The following is a 16,941-nucleotide window of genomic DNA, read 5'->3' on the forward strand; positions in this document are numbered from 1 at the left end:
TCGTGGGCCCTACTAGGCCAGTTAAACCTTGGAGTCAAACACAGTAGTATTAGGATTTAGCAAGGAAAGACATAGATGGAAAATTTTCCATTTTGAGATCTGGGAAAAGAGGTAAGTCTTCTGCCACCTAGAAGGTGAGCTCCCTACCCCTGCTCCCGAGCTTTTCCTTCTGAAACAAGAAATGTTTCTCTTGGGAGTGGTATGGGTGTAGTGGCAAAGCTTGCTTTGTTCTTGAAACCATCCTTCACAGGTCGAAGTCGATGAGGTGCCAGGAATTGGTACCTAGGTGCCTCAGATCCTGTTTGTGACCAAACTTGCCACACCAGATGCAGGTAAGGATGACTGCTTACCACCGTGAGCCCTGGGCTCTGACTTCAGGGGACTGAGGCATACTTGCCTCCTCCCTGCATGTGATGCTGGTCCCTGTTTTTCTCTTCATTCTTCTGCCCCAAGGACATCTGATTTCACCTCCCTCTCTTCTTCCTGATTACTTCCCCAGTAATGAGAATTTAGGTGGCCCCTCTGGTCTCTGAAGAAACCTGATGTTTTGGAAGTTACTCCTGCCCTGACTGCTCTAGGTAGGCCTGATTCTCCAAGGGACACCTCATAGCACCTTGTCCTATGACTTGCTGCAGAACCCTCTCAGGTATGAACACATATGGAAAGTGTCTTCTCCTGCTCATGGCATCTGGTCACAAGTTTAGGCCAGTTTTTAAAAATGACCATAATCCCACAGGCTGCTCAGCAGTCTGTCCCACAGATGGCTGTTAGTCCACATAGAATTCCTGCTGCTGGTCCCAGCAGACTTTGACTTCATCTCCAGTTTCTTGCCACCCTGTGACATTTAAGAGGCATGTACTAATTCCAACTTGATGTTCCTCTGCTGTCTCTGGCACTCTTCTTCCAAATGCCTGCAGTTTAGGACAGTGTGTCTTGTCCATCTTGTGTCTTGTCCATCCCTTTTGCCTGATGGGCAGCCTTCCCAGAATCCTTCAGTAGGTATGAAAGGGCTAGACCTGACCACGAATATCTGCAGCAGACGTTTCCTATTCTTGAAAGACTCCATCCAGTTTCTTAGGAGATTGTGTTGGTTGAGGTTGGCCCACCTATCTCCAGCCCAAGAATTCTCACTGCTCATTGGATGCTCTGTCTGAAGCATCTGTTGCGAACAGTGCAACCTCCCAAAAACTTTAATGCAGATCTCAGAGCAGTTCCCACACACTGCTAGTCCAGGACCACCCTAATTTGTGCTGTTATTTTTCACTCCCTTACATAGCTTAGCACTTTGACAGTCATGTTCTCTATCTCCCTATGAAGATTTGAAACCTAAGTGTTTCCACTGGCGCTTTAGACTTGAAGAGTCTAGGTTCAAAACTTAGCTTTTTTTCTTACTAGCTATATAGTCTTGTGTAAATTACTTAATCTTTCTCAGTTTTCTCATCTGTAAAAATGAGGATAAAAACATCTACCTCATAGAATTGTTTTGAAGATGAAATGAGAAAAAAAATATAGTGTCTGGGATATAGTAAGTGCTCAATAACAACCAAATTTATTACTATTATTACTGTCCCCTTCCCCACCAATTCTAGCTATGTCCTCTATGCTCTGTCCTTTGCTTTAGGAGGGGTAAAGAAGGAAAGAAAGGAGGAGTAAAAGAACATATAGCCTTTGTAAACTATATTTGATAAAAAAAAAGCCTGAAGACATGAAGTGATTTAGAAAAGCTAGAAACCAAAGCCAGACTTTTTGAACATTCACCAGGGTGCTGTCCTCTAACTTCTTTTGTCTTTCCCAATGGGCATTTATAAGATTAAAAAAGAGAGAGACTGCCCACAAGATGTAGAAAAGCAATTTGCCTCTGCTCATAAAATATCCACACTCAAAGGCCACATCGCTGAACTTAAACCATGGTTGCCTTTGAGATGCAGACCAAGGGACTAAGAGTAGGGGTCGAGACCTTTGTTTTTTTCAGTAAGCTTTTGACAATTAAAAAAAACAAAAACAAAAACTACCTACATATATACACTTTTCAAATTAAAAAAAAAACGTTTTAAAAAGTGCTTGCCTGACTAATGTGATTAAAAATAAGCACCTGTGCTAACTATTGTGCAATCTCTTTTGCTTCCAGCCCCAGATCTCTCTGCAACTGGCCTAGAAAACAGCGAGGGCTCCTAGGTCACCAGCACACAGGGACAGATACTCGACGCTGCTTGTGACAGCATTGCAAGCACATGCCTGACATACTTTGGAAAGGCTGCCTGGTTCTATTACTGGTGCATGAAAGTTTTGCTCCGGTAGGAAATCTCTAAATTTAGATGATTTTCAGGATGAACTCTGAGTGATCTTTGTCCCCAACACGAGTAAGGAATTGGAGGTCACCTTGCTTTTTACTATTTATTTTTTTAATTTATTTACTTTATTTTAAATGCCAGAGTTGATGTTTTATAATGCAAAACTTTTGAAGATTGCCATTTAAAAAAATAAATTTATTTATTTATTTTCAATAATAAATAATAAATAAATTAATAATGATAAATAAATAAATAATAAATAAATTTATTTTTAATAAATAAATTTGAATCTTCGTTGCTGTGCATGGGCTTTTTCTAGTTGTGGCGAGCGGGGTCTACTCTTCCTTGTGGTGCGTGGGCTTCTCATTGTGGTGGCTTCTCTTGTGCGGAGCACGGGCTCTAGGCGTGCGGGCTTCAGTAGTTGCGGCTTGCAGGCTCTAGAGCGCAGGGTCAGTACGGTTAGTTACTTAGTTGCTCCGCGGCATGTGGTATCTTCCCGGACCAGGGCTCGAACCCGTGTCCTCTGCATTGGCAGGCAGATTCTTAACCACTGTGCCACCAGGGAAGTCCCAAAGAATGGAAAATAAAACAAACAAACACAAGGGAGTATCTAAGATTTCTCCTTTACGGTTCTCATAAAAATTTTACCCTGAGTTCCTTTTTTTTTTGGCTTGAGTGTGCAAATCATTATTATAATAATACATCATAATAATACTTTGCACACTCAAGTGAAATAAAAACAAATCCAAGGTAAAAGCTCTATGGAGGTGTTTAGGATGAATCCAGTTTAGGGATTTAGTTCTTATATAATATCAAGATGCTTAAAGGTTGCCATTTTAATTGAAGAAAAGACAATTTCACTAATGAGATAATTTTTTTTTCTTTTGCGGTACGTGGGCCTCTCACTGTTGTAGCCTCTCCCGTTGCGGAGCACAGGCTCCGGACGCGCAGGCTCAGCCACCACGGCTCGAGGGCCTAGCCGCTCCGCGGCATGTGGGATCTTCCCGGACTGGGGCACGAACCCGTTTCCCCTGCATCAGCAGGCTGACTTTCAACCACTGCGCCACCAGGGAAGCCCACTAATGAGAGAATTTTAAGGAATGCTGAATTTAATGGAGAATCAGCTCCTTGAAAGACGAGACTCTACAGAGGATTTTTTGGTATGTGTACAGTCAAGGTATTTTTATTTATGTACTTTAAAAAAATTACTGGGGTGTATTAGACAGTAGAGTTTGTACAGTTTAATGGTTTGATATACGTACACATTGTGAAATGGTTACCACAATCAAGCTAATTAACATACCTATCACCTCAGATAGTTACCGGTTTCTTTTTTCCTTTTTTTTTTTTTAACATAAGTTTATTCTTAAATGTAGAATAGGTACTAAGACTACACTTCAGGGACTTCCCTGGTGGCACAGTGGTCAAGAATCCGCCTGCCGTTGCAGGGGACATGGGTTCGAGCCCTGGTCCGGGAAGATCCCACATGCCAGAGCAACTAAGCCCGTGCGCCTCAGCTACTGAGCCTGCGCCCTAGAGCCCGCGAGCCACAAGTAATGAGCCTGCGTGCCGCAACTACTGAATCCCGTGCGCCTGGAGCCCGTGCTCTACAAGAGAAACCACTACAATGAGAAGCACGCACACAGCAATGAAGACCCAACGCAGCCAGAAATAAATAAATTAATTATTTTTTTAAAAAAAGAATAAGACTACACTTTTCTAGCTATAGGTGGCAACCGATGTTATGGCAGGGGATCCAAATGTTTAAATAGGAATGGAATTAAGGACCATCGTTGCCTCAAGCACAAGGAACAGCTTACTTTTTGCCAGATTTCTTAATTCCACCTGTGACCTGGGGGCCCTTCCCTGAGGCCTTCGCTTTTAACTCCCTGAGTTTCTTCTGCTCCTCTTTCTGTTTCTGCTTAATGCCTTATCTTCCTCATCCATCTCCTTGGCCTGCTTCTTGGGCTTCTTCTTACCACCTTTGCAGCTGGACATGGTGTCTGCCACTCCTTCCCCAGCTTCTTTCCCTTTCTTATTTAGTGAGAACACTTAACATCTACCCTTTTAGCAAATTTCAAGTATACAACAAAATATTGTTAACTGTAATCATGTTGTTCTACATTAGATCTCTAGAACTCATTCATCATGCATAACTGGAACTTTACATCCTTTGACCCACATCTTTCCGTCCCTCTGCCCCCAGCCCCTGTTAGCACCATTCTGTTCTCTGGTTCTATAGCGTCAACACATTTTAGATTCCACACACAAACGATATCATGCAGTATTTGTCATTCTGTGTTTGGCTTATTTCACTTAGCATAATGTCCCTCACATTCATACATGTTGTTGCAAACAACATTTCATTCTTTTTAAAGGCTGAATAATATTCCATTGTGTATATATAGCCAACAGTGTTTCTTTATGGAGAATCAGGAAGGTAACTTTGGATTCAGATGGACTGGGTTCAGATCCTGACTCTGCTACCACTGTCAGGGTGACAGTGGATGGTTTATTTAATTGCTCTGAAGCTCAGCTTCTTTGTGTGAAACCTAATAATACCTTCTTATTATGAGAATTAAATGCTTATGAAAAGAGCACATAGACCTCAATAAATGGTTAAGTATTATTCAGCCAGGACATAATGGTTAAGTATTATTTTGTCAAAATATAATGATAATTACTATTATGACAGGACATAATGGTGCATTGACAGATCCTAGCAAAGAAAGATTCTTCCTGTTTAACAAAGAACAACATGGGGTAATGGAAAAAATACATAGAAAAGAGAGGGATCCTGGGGAGCCCTGCCATAACTTACTCAGTCACCCTGGACAAATCACCTAATCTCCTTGAGTCCCAATTTCTTCATCTCTAAAAGGAGCACTGTGCCTTCCACCATGAAGGTGTTTGGGTGAACTATTTCTAAAGGCCTGTCTAGTTTTAGAGGTACAGGAAGTTTGTGTATTTTTTTTTTTTTTGGTACACGGTCCTCTCACTGTTGTGGCCTCTCCCGTTGCGGAGCACAGGCTCCGGACGCGCAGGCTCAGCGGCCATGGCTCACGGGCCCAGCCGCTCCGTGCGGCATGTGGGATCCTCCCGGACCGGGGCACAAACCCATGTCCCCTGCATCGGCAGGCGGACTCTCAGCCACTGCGCCACCAGGGAAGCCCCTTGTATATCTTTTTGATTGAAAGGACTGCAGTGGAAAATTTCTTTTGGTTCAACAAGCACCCAAATCAAGACATTCCTGGGAGCACATAGAATTCTTTGGGAAGGAGTTGGGTGGCTGTAAGAGGCTACGAATGACCAGAAATTAGTTTCCAGCTCTGGGAGTGAAAAGCCTGCTTGATAGGCTAATGGGATTTGGGGGAGGACACGGCTGCTTCCTTTGTGATCAGACTGAACTCGGTTTCTCTACTGAACCTTTAAAACAACTCTCCCACTCCTGAAGCAATACCCTCCACAAAGTCTTTCCAAGCTGGGTCCCTGGACCAGCACGCCCTGCTTATGTAGCCGTACTCTTAAGGGTGGACCCCAGTCAACCACCTTTCCCTCCAAGTCACCCCACTCCTGTACTTCACCTCAGTTTGCCCTGCTCACAGCCCTTCTTGTGGGACTCATTACCCCCCCAAATTCAGCCCTCAGCTCTTTCTATTTTTAACTTCCCACTCAGTGACTTTTGGGAGTGAACAGTCACATGTGCTGGGGAATTTATGACATTACTGGCTCACACTCTCCCTCTTACCTTCTCACTAATAATCCCTTGCTTTAAAAAGAAGAAATTAATAGTTTTTAAAGTTCCCTTCCTCCAAATTTAAAAGTATTACATGCCAACTGTAGGAAACTTTAGAAGGGATAAGGAAGAAATTGGATATCATCTATGATCTTCCAACCCTAAGAGAGCTACTGTTAGCAATATATTTCCAACCTTTTATTTCTTTGTATCTATATTTATAGTGTGTCTATAGCTATTTATACATATTTTTGCATATTTGAATTAATACTTACATGCAAAATAAACTCTTATATATCACCATTTAATAGGTGGCTTTCTGTTTCCTTCTCTCTGATCTGTCTTGATCTTTCACCTCTTGGCAGTCCCAATGACACTGACCTGCAGCTTGGAACTAGCTTACATCAGCATGTTATTACTAAATATTGAGAAGAGTTAGAGTTTTATATGCTAATAAAAAGATATCTGTCCACAAAGTGAAGATGATTTAGGTTCATCAACTCTTCAGACATGAATACCAGGACAAATTTATTGATGTTTTTTGAATTTCTCAGCATACAATTTCTTTCAGTGTTCCCTTGCTTTTTATTTTTAATTTTATTTTTATATCCCCCTTTTCATTTTTTATTAAACAGAAATTTGCAATAAGGTTAAAGTAAATCTTTCATTAAAATATTACTCATAATGCCATTATGCTACCAATACAACTATTTAAACATTTCATATACATTTCACATAGGCTCAGAATCTGATTACATACTATTATATAAATATATATGTTTTTAACTTAAGACTCTATGAGGAATATCTTCTGTGGTGTATTAAGTCCACCCAATTAACTGTTTTTTTTGACTTTATATTAATAATGAGAACAGTAATGGCCAACATTTATTGAGCACTATTCCAGGTGTTTATTAAGTGCTTTGCCTGCATTTTCTTATTTAATCTCCACAGCAACACTGTGAGGTAGCAGCTATTATTAGCTAGCCCCCGCTTTTATAAACAGGAAAACTGAGATTCAGGAACATTAACTAGTTTGCCCAAAGGCTGGAGCGTAGAAAATCTGACTCTGGGGTCTGTGCTCCTTCTGAATCATTATACAGTTCTTTTTGCTTAATAATGTGCCTTGGTAGATATGCTATACTTTGTTAAACTACTCCATTGGTTTTGGATACTTATGTTGCATCAAATTTTTTCCCCCAATTTCAATAACTCTGCAATGAATCAGTTTCTGCTTCTCCTGCATGATTTCCTTATGGTTAGTTCTCAGAAATGGAAACGGAAAATAATTTTATTCAAAGGGAGCTTATTGGAGGAGCTGTTGGGAGAAGACAGGAAAATTTATTCAGTTTTTTAGCCACAGGCTCTGTTCCTGAACCCCACACTATGGAGTTGAAGGAGGTGTGGAGGTAGGGATACTGGGGCGTTATGGAATCTCGTCCCTTTCAGGCTGTGTTTGGGGCCTCTCCTACTATGGAACACTGGACTTCCTGTTATTGTAATGTTTGTTAAAGACATTTAAACTTATTTTATTTTGTTACCCCCTAAGAAAAGGACTGTCTATTTTTCTTTTTTGTATCCCAGGGCTTAACATAGTGCTCATTACATAGTAAGTGCTTAGTATATGCTTGTTGAGTGAATAATGAAGGTTAGAGAAAGAAAGACCTCTCTTAACTGTGAACTCTCAGTTTCAATTGAATTAACTGTGATAGTAAGGACTAATACCTAGTCAGCGTATGTATTAAGTATCGGGATGGGTTAAGTCTTTTTATTTTTGACACTTTTTGCAGCTTAGCTGACACCGGAAGGTTCTGTCTTCCCAGGGTTAGGAAATTCCTACAGATAAGCAAACAATTCCCCTGGGAAAGCAAACCAACCAACTCAAGATCACACCCCAACCACCTGGTTTATTGGGTGCTCCCAGGACTCTCACCTTTGGGCCACTATTCCCCTGTCTTAATCGCCTCAGGGCTAGGTACCTGGCAACTAGAGACGGCCCCAACGCCCCAGAGTCTGCTGAAATTATTCAAACTAGACAATCCTAAACCTACGTACCCTGCCTCACCTATTCCTTCCTGTGAAAACCGTAATAAAGGGTCTTGCCCACATTTTCCCCTTGATTCTTCTGCCCCCTGATCCACACTAGTGCTTCCCCTTGTGGCCCTGTGTGGCGTGATGTGCCCCCACCTTTTGGGAACTCTGAATAACGAGTTATCTTTTCAATGGCAGTCACCTCCTCCTGTGCTGGCCTCACTATACTTGAATAATAATGAAACCTACATCTTAAAACAGGTACTAAAGTTAACAGTGACTGAGATGATGGTGGGTGAAACATTGTGACGATGTAAGGGGACAGTAGGGCTGCAAGATGTAACTGACAGTAGTAGTAGCATTAACTAACAAGGTATATGGTTAAAAGCCAGGGAGAGGGCATGATAATTATGATAATTAATAGCAATAATAATCACATAAACTTTGCACTTTAATAATATTAATAATCTCACTATTTTATACAGCACTTTCCTACATATTATCTAATTTGTTTCTCACAACACATACCTTTTAGATAACATTATTATCCTGTCTGATTACAGAATGGCCTAGGCCCATTCATAGAACCAGAAATAAGATTGAATATCACCGGATCCAATCTCCTCAATGTACTTGAGGAAGCTGAGGCCCAGTGAGGGTGTGATGGTTAATTTTAAGTGTCAACATGATTGGGCCATGGGGTGCCCAGACATTTGGTGAAACATTATTTCTGGGTGTGTCTGTTAAGGTGTTTCTGGATGAGATTAACGTTTGAATCTGTAGACTGAGTAAAGCAGATTGCCCTTCTCAATGTTCATGGGCTTCACCCAATTTTGAAGACCAGAATAAAACAAAAGGTGGAGTAAGAGAGAATTCTCTTTCTGCCTGCTGTCTTTGAGCTGGGACATTGGTCTTCTCCTGCTGTTGGGTCACTTGGGCTGGAGCTATACTATTCATCCTTGCTCTCCGGCTTACCAACTGCAAATCCTGGGGCTTCTCAGCCTCCATAATTGTGTGAGCCAATTCCTTATAATAAATCCCATTGCTTCTGTTTCTCTGGGGAACCCAGACTATTACAGAGGGGAAAGGACTCTGACTTTGCCTTACCCCATCCCTCCTAACTGTGGTCGTAGGTATCCTCTGCTGGCTAAACCCAACCTAATTTAGGAGCCCTCTCAGAGCCCAGTAGGGGACGGGGCAGAACCCCAGCAGCTGGTGGTCTTGGGATCAGTTTCTAAGGTTCCCATCCCATTGAGGTCTGGCTGACACCCCTTGGTTACCACCCAAGGTCCATCCCATTTACCTTAGGCCAGAGGTAAGCCAAGACCCCAGGGTGGGTCCTCTTACCTCTGCTCACAACACTTCACAACAGCACCTGTCAAGGCACCTGAGACAGTACTTAAGAAGGACATGGCTCTTCTGTAGGGTAACTGCCTTCATATCCCTGGGATGCCAAGCTGGCTTGGACTTGGGAACCCAAGAAGGGGATCAAGGTCATCTGAGGTTTCAAGACAGGGGCTTGGTTGTAAACCATTCCCATTCCATTAGTGGGTTCAAAGTGGAACTGGCCACAAGATGAGGATACAGAGGCCTGAATTATTGGTCCAGGTACCTCAGACTTCCCAGGAATGAAATTTGCCCTAGAGTGTAAAGTGAATTTGCAGCCTAGAGGGAGGTAATGTATAAAGCCCTACAGAGCAGGGAGCTGGCCAGTGCTGCTAGACAACTTTACCTCTGTTAGTTTCACAAGTTCTCAACCTTTATTAAAGAACCACTGGGAGCTGGAGGACTCAAGGTCCAGCTGATGGGTCTGACTCCGCTCAGAATCAGAGAACTTCTATTTGAGACAACATCTAATGGTGACAGCAAAGCTTGGTGGGAAAAGAGAGGCAGCGGAAAGTGCAGACAAAGAGAAAGAGCAAAAATGGAGAGCACGCGAATTGCCTGAGCTAGTTTCTGTGCTGTCAACTCTAGCCAGGAGCTACACAAACTCCTGCTGATGTCACCATCAGAAATAAAATCTGACTCCTTTGCATCTCTACCTTCACTAACAAAATGTTGTGTCTATCTGTGTGCTGAGGACAAGATCAAGAGCTGGTGTGAGTGTGCTGGCTGGGTGGGTAGCCAGCAGGGGCAGAGCAGGGAATCAGGGGCTTGGCAGAAGCCAAGGGCTGGGTCACCAAGGGGCTCAGACAGGATCTGGGGGAGCTGTGGGCATAAAGAGGTATCAGATCAGTAAACCCTCAGAGGGAAGCTGAGTTCTCTGATTTACAAAAAGATTCTGAACCAGAGGAGTGGATAAGGCAGAAATGGAGGCTGCAGGGCTGGAGACAGCACCAGAGAATTTCCAAATTTCCCTGAGAGGAGGGCACAGCCCTCCTTGGATCAGGATTTTTCTCCCTTTGTGGAGCACAGGCTCTGGACGCGCAGGCTCAGCGGCCATGGCTCACGGGCCCAGCCGCTGCGCGGCATGTGGGATCTTCCCAGACTGGGGCATAAACCCGTGTCCCCTGCAACGACAGGCGGACTCTCAACCACTGCGCCACCAGGGAAGCCCTGGATCAGGTTTTTTTAGAAAAAGAAATTGGATTAAGTTTAATTAATCAGGGATGGTTCAGGTTTTTGCATTTAAATTTAATTTTAAAATTAATTAAATTTTACAGACAGCTGCACGCACAGGATGGTCTTTCTAGGCCTGCAGGGACCAGACCTCTCAGGGAAGCCCAATGCCCACCTGCATCCTCACTTCCCCAGAGGCCCATGACAGATGGCAGGCTGTACCTTTGGGCAGAGGGGATTCATTTGAGGATCAGGGATCATCTTTGAATTTTTCCTTCAGGACTCAGCCTCCCACCTTTTGGGATAAGAACAAGTGGTGGAATTATAGAAAACATAGAAAGCAGGGTAAAGAAATGGAATAAGCCGCCCACAATTCCACTCTTCAGAGGCAATCACCCTGCTTCTGCACCTGTGGAGTGGGCATAATTACTATAATGGATTGTCATATTAGATGAGGGAGAAGCTATTTTAACATTTTGGTGTGTTTCCTCCTATTCTTTTCATCAAGCATTTTAAAATTGGAATCACACTGTATATATAATTTTTCCCCACATTTGTTCCTTAATAAATATCATGGCTATTCTCATAGCCACAAATATACTCTGTGTGTGTGTGTGTGTGTGTGTGTGTGTGTCTGTGTGTGTGTGTCTGTGTATGTATGTTCCAGTAAAACTACCTACAGAGCAGATGATGGGTCAGATTTAGTCGTGGGCGGCAGCTGGATGACTCTGGGTGTAGAGAGTCCAATGCCTGGCCTGCCCCAGTGCAGAACAAGGGGCAGCCCCTGATAAAATCACAGCTGACAATGGAAATGATGATGCTCTCCTCCTCAGGGATTCAGAGGTCAACTGGTTACATTTCTACTTACAGGAAACTCACCATCTAAGATGTGTAGGGTGCTGGGGGTTAAACCAGCAAGAGACGAGATTTAAACAGATTGCATTCTGTTTAAATCTGTTCAAGCCCCATTTAGTCTGGGGTTCCCTGGGTCCATATTTAATACCTAACACAGTGGCATGAGTTCTCTGAGAGAGGAAAGTGAGGACCTTATCTCATAACTGAAAATTTCCTGGAAGCCCCAGAAGAGGTGGCTGATTCTTGCCCTCTGTGGCCCTGCCTCTCACCATCATTTTGGAGGGTATCTGGACCGTGCCTCCAGGGCAGGGGAGTGCAGGCAGGAGCCAAGGACTTGGCAAAAATACTTTTTTCAACTGTCACTTTTGATAATTGCTTTATATTCTATCACATGATCAAAATGTAATTTATTTATCCCTTTTCATTATGTGGACTATTTAGGTTGTTTCTAGTTTGCTGTTAAAATACTATAAAGAGCATCTTGGTACATAAATCATTCTCCTAAACTTAAGCTCTTTTGTGAGTATTAGATGGGAGGAAAACTATCTTAACATTTTGGTGTGTTCACTTCTAGTCTTTTTATTTGGCATTTTAAACATGATTGGAATCATACTGAATAAATAATTTTATTCCACCTTTTTTCTTAATAATATATCACAACTCTTCTCATGGTTATGTTTTGTTTACTGATACAACTATGTTAGCATCTGAAAGCTTAAGGCTCTTACTACATATTATCAAGTTGCTTTCCAGATAATTATACCATTTATGTCCAACAAGCTTTCGGTCTCAAACACAGACTTTGATTAAGCTTTTTTTTTTTTTTTTTAAATGATTAAGCTTTAACAAGTATTTTTCAACTGAGAAAACCTGGGCTTGGTTTCCTTACTTCCATTTCAGACCTGAGTGGAAGAGCTTGGCCTCCTTGCTCTTGCCTGTTGGTCATGTCCTCTCTGGGGAGTGGGAGTTTGAGAGGAGGGAACACAGGGAGAGACTTGGATTTCCTTTCCCCACCCTATCTGGTACGGCTCACCCAGAGCTGAACCCATGTTCTGATCTTGTCCTCATCTCTCAATCTTGAGCTCTTTTCCCTGGAAGCAGTAGGCTGGTGTAGAAAAATCTTTGGGTTCAAATCCCAGTTCTGGGACTTACTGGCTGAGTGAGGTTAGGCAACCTGAACCTTAGTTTCCAAATCTGTGAAAAGGGCATGATAATAGGCATGTAGTGAGAAGTAGATAAAAGAAACTATGTGAAGCATAGGTGTATTTAACAAATGGTAGTCCTTTCTTATTCTGTTCTTCTGTTATCCAGGGATGGCCTGGAGCTGCCATCTCAGATGAGGCACTGGAATCATCGTTCTCATAACTGTGGTATGATTTGTAGGGGAAGGAAGCCACATTCCCTCCATGCTTTTGTACGTTTTGTTCCCCAATTTAGATCAATGATTCTTAAATTATACTATGCATTAGAATCACAAATACTGATGGGCCCAAAACGTAGAATTTCTGATTCTGTAAGTCTGGGGAAGGGTCTGGGAACTTGCATTTCTAACAAGTTCTCAGTTGATGCTGATGCTGCTGGTCTGGAACCACATTTTGAGAACCTCTGGCCTAGACCATTCTACTACTCTTCCTATCCTTTTGGCTGACTCCGACTCATCCTTCAAGTCTCAGCTTTGATTTTATTACCTCTAAAAAGTCTTTCTTAAACCTGAAGTCCAAATTAAGCATCCACCCTCTATACTTTCAAAGCTTCCTGGACCTGCTTGCTCATAGGACTTATGACAATGTTCTGTAATTGTCTTATGACTTTTCTGTATCCCCCAGTAGACTACAACTTATTTGGAAAAGTGACTCTGTCTGTCCTGTCCATGGCTGTGTCTACAGGACCTTGTTTAGTGCCTGGTACATAGTAGGTGCTCAATAAATGCTTGTTGAATGAATGAGTGAGCCAGACCCTGGGTGATTGGAACCAGAGCCTAGGGACTCATGAGGGTGGGGCAGGTAAAGGAGTAAGTTCTAGTGGCCAGTGTCCAGGCACATCTAGGAATTCAGTGCTAAGGAGATAAGCAGAACATTGCAGGAGCTATAGGTCCAGGGACTGGACCTCAAGAGCTTAGTCTACTCTCTGGGTATGGAGAGCAGGGCAGAACCCAGTATCATAGAAACTGAACAGGGACTTAAGACTCAATTTCTGATTAAGATGCTTGATCCATGGATGAACCTCAAGGGCATTATGTTAAATGAAATAAGTCAGACAGAGAAAGACCTAAACCCCATCTGGGGTCTTTACTGAATGACCCAGGTGCTCAATGGGGTTTCTGCACTCTGCTTGATCAGAACTCAAATGTATCCTAGATCTAGGTGAGCTCTGGGGATTTTCCAGCTTGCAACCACTGATAATTTCCCAGGATTGTTGTAAGGATTCTTATTAAATCAAATTATTCATATGAAGAATATTGCAGGGGGTTGTTACCAAGCAAGGATACATGAGGGGCTTCTGGGGTGCTGGCAATCAATATATTTTTTTATCTGGGTGGTGGTTACATGTGTGTTCACTTTACTTGTTAAACTGAACATGTTCTGTGTATATGTTATATACCACAATAAAAATTAAAGGAGAGAATATAGCATTGTGTTGACATACGGTAGGTGCTTAATGAATGGTAGTCAGCCTGATTAAATGAGATAAGATATGTAAAATGCTTGACACAGAATCCAACACACAATGGGTTCAGAATCATTTCCTGTAAGTAAACTTTTATGCAAGTATAACCTACAAAAAGACAAATACACAAAGCATAAACACACAGTTCAATGAATTTTTCTTAGTGTGAACACACTTGAGTAACCAATAACCATGTCAAGGAATAGAACTGAATTGCTGTTATAAAAGGGTATGAAATGGGATTTTTCTGACGTCTCAGAATTTTGGCTAAATTCTCAAAGCCAGTGATAAACACCTCTCCCCCTTCTAAAGAATGTTGTTAGACATACCTTTAGGGCCTCCTAAAAGATCGCAGAGATGGTCCTGTGACTATCAGCCTCTGTCACCCACCTCCAGCCTCATAGGAGACTAGGATTTCAAAGGCGGCTCATTTGAGAGTCTGCCTAGGAGGGAGTGATGTGGTTAAGTGATGGACTGACAAGGGATTACAGCCCCCATGCTTCCAAAGAACCAGAGCTTAGGGCTAAGAGAGTTTGAGGGAAGCCTGACATACAGACCCTGGGAGTGAGGTTAGGGACCAGTGTTTTCTTCCAGCCTGAAGAATTCTGAAAGTAGAAGGCAGGCTGGAGAAGACTATGATGGTATAGTTAGAGAGAGGGCAATAGTTTGGTGGGGTAAGGATGGTGAGTTCCCTGGCCAAATGGAAGCTGAAGTGGGCAGTGGGCTTTCAGTTGCCTTGCTGGGGTCCTGTCCCAGAGGGCTACCTGTCAGGACTCCAGCAGTATGAGGAAGTGGTGGTTATCTCCAGAGGTCAGGAGATGCAGGGGTGGATTGTAGTAGATTAACCAGAGAGTACAGGACATCACCCACATCAGGGAACCATGCACTACAAAGATACTATGATGGCCTCTGAAGAACCCACAGACGTTTCCCCTCTAAAGACCTAGTATGTGAACCTCAGCCAACTAAGTTAGTCAAGAGAGACCACAGACTGCACCAGCCTGAGTTAAAAGAACTTTCCCTTCCCTTCCCCTTCCCTTTCCCCTAACCCAACCCTAGAAGAGCCAGAAGATGAGGTGGATGAGGTGAAACAAGGGTTGACATTGCAGACCACACATGTGTTCTTACCCAGTGTTGATTCCCAAGCCACTGGTCAAGCCTCGGGGGGAGGTGGAGAGAAGTATTGAATTGGATGTGAGTTTTTTAACTTACTATGGACTGGACTTTTTTAAGGTCCCCAGTAGAGGCTATTCCTATAACCACAAGAGCCTGAAAATCGTTAAGATCTTCCTGAGATTCTGTCCAGGGGCTAAAAAAAGAGATCCAGTGAGGCATGTTAAAGGACAGTGTTAGGAGAAAAATAAAGCCATTTCTTGTTTGTACCTCTTGAGTTCAGCCCAGTGTGTGTGTGTGTGTGTGTGTGTGTGTGTGTGTGTGAACCCAGACGCACAGGCACCCATTGCATTAGCTTGGCTATGACAGAGCATGGAGAATTTCTCTTCCACTATAAGGTGCACTTTTGTAGGGATTAGAATTCATTAAGTCCTGTCTCTCTCCTGCGGACAGTCCTAGGTAAATGCGGGTAGTTTCTTTCTCTCCTCTTTCATTATCAATTTGTATCTGAAGGTTTTCCTGATGATTCTCAGATCATTTAAATATCTACAGTTCCTCCCCAACCAGTTACATTTTAAATTCATGTCTTCGACATATCAAAGGCATTCTGGGTCGCTTCACAGAAATTGATGAAGCAATTACATTCATCAACAATGCATGTACAGGTTATGATTGCATAATAGCAATATTGGTCTTTCTGTATTTATCTCAGAATTTGTGAAATAAAATAAAACCATTGAAACTACATGTTTATTATATTTCACATAGAAAAAAATTTTAAACATCCCACTAGTCGCTCCTGGTGTGGCTGTTCCCTTGGACTTCAGTTCCCTTGGACTTCAGTTCCCTCATCTGGAGAAGGGGGATGTCGTCATAGCGGTCTCCTGGAGTTGCCAGATCCACCGGCTTCAGTGTCTTTCTACCCTGCTCAGCTCTCAGGAGTGAGTTTTCAGGACCACTTGTCGCAGCAGTTTTGAATTCTCTTTCCCAGCTCTTGAAAGATGTGCTTGGTCCCTTCCGCAGCAGAGAGATCTGCTTCTTTGGTGGGGAGGCATGGGGGATGGGTAGATGTGATGGGAAGAGGCAGGGAGGGGGGCGACTGGCAGGAATTGATTGAATAAGAGGGAGGATTTGTGACAAGGGTGTCAAAGAGACAGAGAAAGTACAGAGAAAGGGTTTGGAGAGAGAGCCAAGAAGGGTGCATGAAGCTTTTGATTAAAAATGGTATTACATCAACAAAAACACTGGTATTTAGGTGATTAAAAAAGAGTACAGTGTTGAAATTTTGTATAGCAATCACAATTACAAATCTTGGGGCTTCCCTTGTGGCACAGTGGTTAAGAAGCCGCCTGTCAATGCAGGGGACATGGGTTCGAGCCCTGGTCTGGGAAGATCCCACATGGCTCAACTAAGCCCGTGCGCCACAACTACTGAGCCCACGTGCCACAACTACTGAAGCTCACGAGCCTAGAGTCAGTGCTCCACAACAAGAGAAGCCACCACAGTGAAGCCTGCACAGCACAACGAAGAGTAGCCCCTGCTCACCTCAACTAGAGAAAGCCCGTGCACAGCAACGAAGACCCAACATAGCCAAAAATAAAATAGATAAATTTAAGGAAAAAAATTACAAATCTTCCTGGGAAGATCTCTATAGGCGGCCAGTAATAGAGAATTTTATTCTGAATACCT

At 42.8% G+C, this 16,941-nt stretch overlaps 1 pseudogene; it reads right to left on the bottom strand.

Moving 5' to 3' along the window:
* Positions 1-4,107: 4,107 nt before the first annotated feature.
* LOC115853415 (translation machinery-associated protein 7-like) lies at positions 4,108-4,289 on the bottom strand (annotated as a pseudogene).
* Between the last annotated feature and the right edge of the window lie 12,652 nt (positions 4,290-16,941).

The sequence above is a fragment of the Globicephala melas genome, chromosome 4 (assembly GCF_963455315.2).
Source record: "Globicephala melas chromosome 4, mGloMel1.2, whole genome shotgun sequence".
NCBI classification, from domain to species: Eukaryota; Metazoa; Chordata; class Mammalia; order Artiodactyla; family Delphinidae; genus Globicephala; species Globicephala melas.